General features: G+C 35.0%; 1 non-coding gene across 1 annotated transcript; it reads left to right on the top strand.

Moving 5' to 3' along the window:
- The first annotated feature begins 8,141 nt into the window (after positions 1-8,141).
- On the top strand, positions 8,142-8,214 carry TRNAR-UCG (transfer RNA arginine (anticodon UCG)). The gene has a single exon. It is a non-coding gene; the product is annotated as a tRNA-Arg (tRNA).
- Positions 8,215-10,889: the final 2,675 nt, after the last annotated feature.

Here is a 10,889-nt window from a genome sequence, read left to right as displayed (position 1 = left end):
ATGCTTGGCTTAACAGCCTGCCTTGATGATGCTTGGCTTAACAGCCTGCCTTGATGATGGTTGGCGTAACTGCCTGGCTTGATGATGCTTGGCATAACCCCCTGGCTTGATGATTCTTGGCTTAACTGCTTGGCTTGATAATGCCTGACTTAACTGCTTGGCTTGATAATGCCTGACTTAACTTTCTGGCATAATGATGCTTGTCTTAACTGCTCTACTTAATGATGCCTGGCTTAATTGCCTGGCTTGATAATGATTGGCATAACTGCCTAGGTTAATGATGCTTGTCTTAACTTCTTGGCACAATGAGGCTTGTCTTAACTGTCTGGCTTTATGATACTTGGCTTAACTACCTGTCTTTATGATGCTTGGCTTAACTGTTTGACTTTATATTTGGCTTAACTGCCTCACTTAGCTTAACTGCCTGGCGTGATGATGCTTGGATGAACTGCCTGTCTTAATGAAGCTTGTCTTGGCTGCCTGGCTTGATGTTGCTTGGCTTAACTGCCTGGCTTAATGATGCTTGGCTTATCTGCCTGACTTAATGATGCTTGGCTTATCTGCCTGGCTTTATGATGCTTGGCTTAACTGCGTGGCATAATGATTCTTGGCTCAACTGCCTGGCATAATGATACTTGGCTTAACTACCTGGCTTGATGATGCTTGGCTTAACTGCCTTGCTTAATGGTGCTTAGCTTAACTGCCTTTCTTAATGATGCTTGGCTTAATTGTCTGGCTTGATGATGCTTGGCTTAACTGCCTGGCTTGGTGATGCTTGGCTTAACTGCCTGGCCTAATGGTGATTAGCTTAACTGCCTGGCTTAATGATGCTTTGCTTGATGTTGCTTGCCTTAACTGCCTGGCTTAATGAGGCTTGTCTTAACTGTCTGGTTTAATTGCCTGGATTGATGATGCTTGGCTTAACTGCCTTGCTTAATGATGCTTGGCTTAATTGTCTGGCTTGATGATGCTTGGCTTAACTGCCTGGCTTAATGGTGATTAGCTTAACTGCCTGGCTTAATGATGCTTTGCTTGATGTTACTTGCCTTAACTGCCTGGCTTAATGAGGGTTGTCTTAACTGCCTGGTTTAATTGCCTGGATTGATGATGCTTAGCTTAACTGCCTGGCTTAATGATGCTTGGTTTAACTGCCTAGGTAGATGATGCTTGGCTTAACTGCCTGGCTTGATGATGCTTTGCTCAATTGCCTAGCTTAAATATGCTTGACTTAACTGCCTGGCTTGATGATGTTTAGCTTAACTGCGTGGCTCAATGAGACTTGTCTTAACTGCCTGGCTCAATGAGACTTGTCTTAACTGCCTGGTTAATTTGCTTGGATTGATGATGCCTGTCTTAATTGCCTGGCTTAATGATGCTTGGCTTAACTGCCTGGCTTGATAATGCTTGGTTTAACTGCCTTGCTTAATAATGCTTGGCTCAATTGCTTGGCTTTATGAGGCTCGAACTACCTGTCTGGTTTAATTGCCCAACTTGGTGATGCATTGCTTACCTGTCTGGCTTAATTGCCTGGCTGGATGATGTTTGGCTTAGCAGCCTGGCTTGATGATGCTTGGCTCAACTGCGTCGCTTGATGATGCTTCTCTTAATGAAGTATGGCTTAATATCGTGGCTCAATGATTTTTGGCTTAATGAGGCTTGGCTTAACTGCTTGGCTTAATGATGATTGTCTTAACTGCCTGGCTTAATGATGTTTTGCTTAACTGATGGACTTAATGATGCTTGGATTAACTGGCTGGCTTAATGATGCTTGTCCTAACTGTGTGGCTTAATAATGCTTAGCTTAACTGTTTAGCTAAATGATGCTTGGGTTAATTTCCCGGCTTGATCATGCTTGGCTTCATTTTCTGGCTTAATTATGCTTGAATTTAATCACTTGTCTTGATGATGATTGACTTGATTGTTTGGCTTACTGAGGCTTGCTTTAACTGCCTGGGTTAATGCGGCTTGACTCAACTGCCTGGCCTAAAGATGGTTGGCTTAATTACTTGGTTTGATGATGCTAGGCTTAACTGCCTTTTTTTTTTTTTTTTTTTTGTTTCACTCAGAGAAAATTTTTATTTTTTATGAAATGGTTGTTGTGGGACAATGGCGTCCGAGGAGACACGGGGCGGGGAAGGGAGGAGATAGGAAAAGTCTGTCTCTTTGCTTCATAACTTTCGGAGCAAGTATTGATGTCTTTCTTCCGAAGGAGAAACTTTTGAGGGAAACATTAACTGAAGGAAGAATTTGCTCGTCGTTTTCGTGTCTTTGAAGTGGAAGGATATGACGAGGAGGAAAAGGATAAGTAGCAGAGCAACGGTAAAAGGAGAATAAAAACTGGAGAAGGAGATAGAAAATAATGCTGACAATGAGAAAAACAGCAGCAAAATAAAAAAGAAATAAATAAAGAATCATTCCAAGAGGAGGAGGTGGTGTGACGAAGAAAGGGAAAGAGGAAAACTTGTACAGTACCGACATGTTGAAGAAGTTGCAATTTGATGTGGTTGTCCGAATGTCCTGCTGAAAATCAAAAGAATTTTTTTTTCATTATTCTTCACTTTTAGGATGTGTCTAAAAGTATTTATATTTTTTTCTAAATTGATTTGCATAAGAAAAAAAGCGTATAAGAGAAAATGCTATTGAAGACAAATACACCACAGTTGTAATATATGATAATGAAAGCTTCCGGTACTTTAATGCAATTTCCCTCGAATAGTTTTCTGAAATCACAAACTTTACATAATGAAATTACTCTTCCTCGTATCATAATTTTTTTTAATTATTATTCCTGGAGACTGTCTTTGTTGTCTCTATTGTTTCCCATGAGGACAAAGAAGACTAATCCATCGATTCTTGTGTCATCTCCGAACAAAATTGAGTTTCGAATTAAATTTTCAGTTTTCTGCGGAACGAAGCGATTTTGGAAACTCTTATTCCTCTCTTTGGGGAAAATGTTCAATATTATATGAAACGGGAAGAGATCGGAAAAGAGTTTTACCTTGTATATTCTTTTATGTCTCTGAGCTCATTGATGCTCAAGGATCGTATATCTGTCTCGAAAGTACATATTGGTAACTGAAAATGCTGGTACACTACTCGCCAGCCCGTGGACATACACGCACACATACACGTCCTCCCCATTATGATAAAGAGGTTGTGTTTATTAGAGGAGTGTATATATATATATATATATATATATATATATATATATATATATATATATATATATATATATATATAATATATATATATATATATTATATATATATATAAATGCATTTATATAATTTTACATGAAAAAAAAAAGAAAATTTTACTATACAATTACAAGGTTAAAAAGGTTAAAACAACTATATTAACTGAATTGGCTGCAAAACGTCACTTCCAGAGAATATTTTGATTTCAGGTTTCAGCTCAGTTCCCATATTTACCTTTTTAATGTTTTCTTTGTAACTAATTTGATAAAAACTTTTGGTCGTTTTGTTGGAATTTTTTATTATGTAATAGATTTTACACTAAGTTTCATCGGTGTTTTTTTTTTTTTTTTTTTTTTTTTTTTTTTTTTTTTTTTTTTTAAACGTTTGTTGTTAATGTGTTCTATTATGCCGTAAATTATGTTCGTAGATTGTCCTATGAATCGATTGGTGCTTCAACATCCAGTTTTGGTTATAGATATCAAAAGGTAGTTTTGCTTAGATGCTTAAAAGAACTTTTTATAATTGTTAAGGACAACCACCTACTTCCATGTTCTTGTGTTATTCCAATACATTTGTACAGATATAAAGACACGAGAATTGACTTTCGTTATTGAGTATTTTACTTTCTTTTTGAACTACACTACAGTAAATTCGGCAAAATATAACATTTTACAAATAAAAAGTCTCATTTTAAATTATTTCCAATTAATTTTTTAAAATAAAAAAAAAAGAATTAATGATAATTTAATTGAACAAAATTAATTTTAATGAATGCCAAATATTTATCAGATGCGAAAGAAACTATTACTTTGCTGCTATTAGTTTCAGCTGATAATTCTTAATTCGGCAGTCTTGTTAAAGCCAGGCTGACGCCTCTACAGTGAATAATTTCTTAACGGAAGCTTAACATTAACAAACAATGAATCGTTTTCCCGAGGGTTTCTGGAGGAGCCTCAAATCTTAATGAAGAACACCGACCTTTAGGAAGGAGACACGACCCGGGAGACGCCAGACTAATAGAACCTTTCACGTCAACTCTTGGACAAATGGCTTCATCTGCTTTCCTCGAGTCAGACTCTCTCTCTCTCTCTCTCTCTCTCTCTCTCTCTCTCTCTCTCTCTCTCTCTCTCTCTCTCTCTCTCTCTCTCTCTCTCTACATACTATGTTATACGTTGATTTTTCTCTAAGTGAAAATGTAGGTATCAGAGCAGGTTATGAAAAGTGAAAGGGGTCTCAAAAATCAAATACAATTAGAGAACAATAGATTAGGTTAGATTGACTTTCTAATCCCCCAAAGAACACAAAACAAACTGGCGTTTTGGTACTACAAGAACGTGAGAAGTTATTTCTTCGTAGTAGAATTTACTCAGACAATACCTTGACGGTCTTATAAAATAAATATTCTTATGTTTTGAAAAAAGGAAAAAATAAGGCACTGCATAAGCCAGTAAAATTTGCTATTTATTTATGATATTCTTATAATTATATTTGTGTTGATTTACACATGATTATTATTATATAGGATGGGGGCTATCTGCTTATCGTGCATAGCAGGAGCAATGAATTGGCTGTTGAAGGCCTGGAGTTGTACTCAAGATTCAGGTTGGAAGTGAGGATATCATTGCCATGTTAACTTGTGTTACTCTAAGTTGTTTAAGTAATGCTGATACCCCAGGATTTGCAGATGCTCCCAGAATATATCGCCGTGTAACATATCTATCTGTCTATATTTCTATCCATTTATCTAATATATATATATATATATATATATATATATATATATATATATATATATATATATATATATATATTAGCTGTATTAGTCAGGGGCGCCTATACTAGGTTAGTTTACTGTGAATCATCAGACAAAAATCTCCCACCATGACCAAACCACAGTTGGCTAGTGTGGTGATTATAACTTGCCAACTCTCAGACTTGAATAAGGACATATCTGAGTTCTGTGTCCTGCAGTGATCTAGAAACGGTTGCATTTATTGTCATTTTATATATATGTATTATATATATCTATATATATATATATATATATATATATATATATATATATATATATATATATATATAGTTGAGAGTTGGTTCCTTTTGGGAGTCGTAAGTTAAGCAGAAATATAATATAAGTTTTTATTATTTGGGAGTTTTCGATATAACTTATATCATTTTCGGCCTATATGTATTTGATACAATGTAATATTAATGAAAATTATCATGAATTCATAATTAGGAAGATATACTTCTAAGAACTACCCAACTAGCTTTAAAATCAAACCAATCAAAGAACATGAAACTATATAAATGACCACATTGCTAATATAGCCTAATCACCTGCATGTGATGACAACCACCACCCACTCAGAGAAGCAGAAAACAGATCACTCGGCAACTGAACAGGTAAGCCCTTATTCAAGCTGGGTTTTGTCTTAAACATGTACAAAGTTTCCAAGATTTTCAGTTGGCGGACATTACTCTGTCTGGCAGTGGTTTTGAAATCTACTTTGGAAGTGGCAAGACCAGAATTAGATAAATGGACATAATCCTACACTGAAGCTGTCTAGACGTCCTTTCACATAAGAAACTGAGAGAGAGAAAATTATGATTTCGTCCCGGTAAAGGGGGAAATTGTACAATAGGTGACTGACATTAGCCGGACTGACTATTAAAATTCTATCAAGCCCAGTTCAAGGTCTCTAGACCTTTGCCCAGTCAGTGTTGACGAAAGAAAGACTTACATCAGCTGCAATTAGCTACCATAGACTTTGTCTATTTGCCATTAAAAATATGATCCCCTTTTCCAATCGTTCATTGGGGATTTACTTGTGTATACTACTGTCCTATCCCCTTAAGTTCCCCTCAGGACATTGTTTACCCCATGATCCTGTTTACCACATTCACATTAGCCCATATTGCGGTGTCTCCCCTCATTTCCTCGCTGATGTCCCCTCACCTTGTCCCTCACGAGAGAGAGAGAGTGTAAGGGGAAAGAAACCCGTCCTTTGGGGTCGAATCAGGAGGGGAGCCATGGCCGGACCGGGTGAGGGTAATGGCTCCAAATCTAGGGATATATGCTCAGTGGTCGATGTTCCCACATGATCCTTTTATGCATCTCATACATCTGATGCATAAATTTATTCAATAGATTTCTCGGGTATTCTCGAAATAGATTTTGAATGGATCAGATGAAAGGTAATCGTTGTCTTGCATAAGGGCTGTCACCTGCATTGATTTCATTTGTTTTGATTAGAGGGGATGTTCTAACTAGGTACTAAGTTGCTTTAGGGGTGGACAGTTTCTATTTATTTATAATCTTTTATGAGAGTTTGTATTAGGTACAAACTCTCTCTCTCTCTCTCTCTCTCTCTCTCTCTCTCTCTCTCTCTCTCTCTCTCTCTCTCTCATATTAATGACAAGAATGCTATATTGTGCCATTTCATAGCCTTCAATATTTTTTTTTTTTAATTTCCGTCAAATTGGTTATTTCTTTACTAACCATAAAGACTCTCTATCAATTATATTCGGAACTGGTTTAGGACAATGGCAGGATTAATAGATTCAATGCATTTACTCGGTTGCAGAAAGCTGTTAAAGAAAGCCATTTATTGTCTTCGTTCATTTTGTTGTATGATTTATTTATAACTGTATTCAGTGGTTTAATCTTTTATTAGTTTTACGAGAAAATATTTGACTGGGAGAAATGATATCCCAAGTGACATGTCAGGGGAAATTTGACTTTAGTATATCATAAGTGGAAGTGAAAAGTGTTTAGACGTTTTCTTTGTATGAATACTTTTGAGATGTATTAACTTTGATTAACCTTTAGATTACATATCAAGTAACGGGACTTGGTATCGTTATGCATGGAATAGTTGTATTTACTATTTTCATCTGAATCCAAAAGGTTAATCATTTTATTCCAATAGGCCTACTTGGAACATCTCACTGAAATTTAGGACTTAACTGAAGTCAGTGAGAAATCTCAAGATACACTTTAGATCTCAATCCAAAGAAAATAATTTAATACCAATACGTTTGGAACAACTCAAAGAAATTAACGGTTTAACTGACGCCAGTAAAACAATTCAAGAAAATACACATGATTATTGTATTAATTTGCATGAAGGCAACGTTGTTCAGATAGGAAGCAATAATGATTTGCAGCAACTCCCTCAGTAATGTCTGAACATTACCAGTACTTGAATTATCCTCCCGAGCCATAATCTACAAATGACCCAGCAGATGGTGGATATGAAACGGAATTCTGACTTGCAATACTTTGTAACATTAATTCAAGTTACCGATAAAGTCAATATGGAACCGAGACCATTCTAGGATCAGTAATTGCGACAGAATCACGCAGACACCGAGTCTCGGTTGTTCTCATTCCGAATGAATTGGGTCACCTCTATTGCAGAAAGGGGAAGCTCTTCGGTCGGGTTTGTTTGGCCATTTTGAACTAAAGATATTCGATCTTTAAAGGTGTACTGCCAATGCGAATTTAACCATTATAAGAACATTAAGGGAAACATTAATAGTACCTAATCAAAAGGATGCAGGATGTCTGTCTGGTAAATACATAAAAAGAGGCATTACAAATTAAAGAGAAAGAATATTACAATGGAGAATATAAGCTTATAACGCTTAGAAAATAATTATCCAATTACCAAATGCTGATATTTCCTCCAAGAAAAGTCTTTTTATAAATCATAAAAGATAAATTGGTTTAATAGTTAATTTGTTATAAAAAATGTTCAAACAAGGATGAAGGATATCTATCCTTAATTTCAACAATAACTTTGAAACTATTTCAGATAAATATCATTATCTTATGTTTATTTAACAAAGAATTTGAACATCTTAAAGCACGACATTTTTTCAAACCCTTCCACCCAAAATAATCGTTTGAAGAACTTCCAAAACACGCCGTGTTTCAGAGGTCTTGTGGCGCAACGGATAACGCGTCTGACTTCGGATCAGAAGATTCCAGGTTCGAATCCTGGCAAGGTCGACTTCTGAGTTTTTGACTGATAAGAAACATGGCGTCAATCTTTGCTACATAAAGAATGCAATACAAGTTAAATTTACTTTATATCGGGAAATATTTCCGTATTGAAATTCAATAAGGAAACAGAGAAATTGCGTAATGATCGAGATATTGCGAGGAACAAGTAGTTAGGAATGGAGAAGATGTGCTAATTGCAACCCAACAGGTAGGCAAAAGTAAATGCAAGGTGTCACTGATGTTTCACACACACACACACACACACACACACAATGGAGGCGTGCGAATGCATAGCACATGGAAATACATTTTAGGGTACTTAAGAACTCCGTTTACTTTTCAACTCTACTATATTTCTATTTTCTCTTTTCTGTTATATTTCCTCTGAATTCCCGCTCCATTTATTTCCGCAGCGCAAAACTTTCTTGCAAAACTGTCCCCCGACTGAAAACATCGCCAACATTGTTTACAAGTTTTGCGATGCTAGTGGAAAGAATAAATTAATAGGTCTTCTAAGATATCTAAAGTAGACCATTGATACTTCGAAATATCTGTTCCACATTACATCGTAGGTAGTGTTATATAGTTCAACATGTCTTAAATACATCATTATATTTTATAAAGTTTCCTGAAAAGTGTTCGCAACAATAATACGGAATAGGAAACTGTCTTCATCTCGTCAATTTATCTTTTGCATCTTTTAGTGAATCTGGTTTAGAATAACAAATGAAGATGATTTGTATTTCTCTCATATCTGAATCTTCTTATCCTGTCACAATGAGGATGCCCATTATGAAGTATCGATGGTAATAGGAGTATTATTAACATACATTATTCAAAGGTTATTCAAGATTGCTTTGATAAGTAGGTCTGCACTTTCCAATGAACTTAAATTTTAATGATTTTAACAAATTGGAGTCATCAGTAGGATTTTATAGAAATACATTACCGAAATTTTTTTTTTTTTTTTTTGTATAAAGGAAATTTATCATCTAAGAATAAATTATATCATATAAATTATCTATTGGACTCTTTTCATTCGTGGTGAAAATTAGAAGTACCTTTTTTTTTTCCAATGTGATCGGCCTATAGATTACAACATCTTTTACTGTAGTTTATTATATGAAAATGTGACCATCGCCTAATTGAATCGATAGAAAGGTTTGCTTTCGTTCTGAAAATTTAAAGAAGCGATGTTTTAAAGTACGGAATTTGAAATTATTCCGAAAATAAATCTCCGAATATACATTAGTTCAAAGCATAGTGTTTTCACGCGGAATTGATTCGAAATAAATTAGTCGTCCGTTATGGTGTCCTGCATTCTTAAGGTTTGGAAGTGCAATATTCAGAATTATTGAATGTTTATACTAAAGTATTTCATGGTAGAAGATATCAAAAGACTTTCTTGCACATCATAAAGTTTTAAAGATATGTCATCCTACAACATAAAAGGTTAAAGATGCATTGCCCGAAAACATTAATGTTTAAAAGTTGCAACATTCTAAAGTATGAAGTTGTAACGATGATTTAGTCTTTATTATAAAGATTTAAAAGAGTCGTTAGTTTGATCTCAAAAGAATTAAAGGAGATTGTCTGCTTATGCGATGAAGTTAGATTCCGCATTTCTTTTGTTTTTGTTTTTGGAATTCCTTTTCGCTAATACTAAAAATACTTATTAGATTAAAGGTGTGATGCATGATTATCGTGATCTGCATTTACATAAAGAACATGACAGCATTCTTCCTATAGTATTGATATGCATAATTACTACAGTCTATCCAGACAAAATTATTTGCTGGGCCTAATTATTTAGACAATGATTTATTGACAGTAAAAAAAGAAAAGAAAAAAGGTTCTTGAATTTCAGCAGTTTTAGGCTATTATTAAAGTTATTTCCATTCAAAGGAATTTATGCATAGTCATTTTGCTTTCCTATATATGGCATGTGAGCTATACATTTCCCATTAAAAAAGGAACTTGGGTCATCTTCCGCATTTTAGATCTTGCAAGAGGTTCTGTTCTGAGACATTCACTGAACTTTCTACATTATGACGCCTGCGGGTATTATTTCCCATTAGTTTAATGCAAGTTATTAAAACGTCAGGTGTAGTACCTCCGACTACAGCTGTAATAAATCCACGAAAATAAAGTAGCTACGACTGAATGCAATGGCTGTTGTGCACATGAAGAATTCATTCGCAAAGTTTGCAATCTTAGGAAAAGTCTTTGCTCTTATTTACGATGACGTCGGTGTGAATCACCTTAATACAGGACGGTGTATATTGCAGAGGGTATAGCAAAGGGGATTAGAATTAACGGTGTATATTGCAGAGGGTATAGCAAAGGGGATTAGAATTAACTGTATATTGCAGTATAGCTGCATTGCAGTTCTGCTGCTGCGCCATTAAAGGTCTTAATGATAATGAACATCTGAAACGGATCTAAGTTGGAATGCCTTCAGCGGACAAGAATCAGGAGTGGGGTTTATTCTTAAAGTCACTTTTAATCGAATCTTTGGTTTGGTGATTAGTAGTTTTTTGGTATTTTTTTTATATGATCAATGGTGTTTTCTGTTTTTTTTTTAACCTTGGAAAATTATTAGATATATATATATATATATATATATATATATATATATATATATATATATATATATATATACACACACATATATATATATA

This window comes from Palaemon carinicauda, chromosome 3 (assembly GCF_036898095.1).
Source record: "Palaemon carinicauda isolate YSFRI2023 chromosome 3, ASM3689809v2, whole genome shotgun sequence".
NCBI lineage: Eukaryota > Metazoa > Arthropoda > Malacostraca > Decapoda > Palaemonidae > Palaemon > Palaemon carinicauda.
This window is presented reverse-complemented; position numbering and strand designations above follow the sequence as displayed.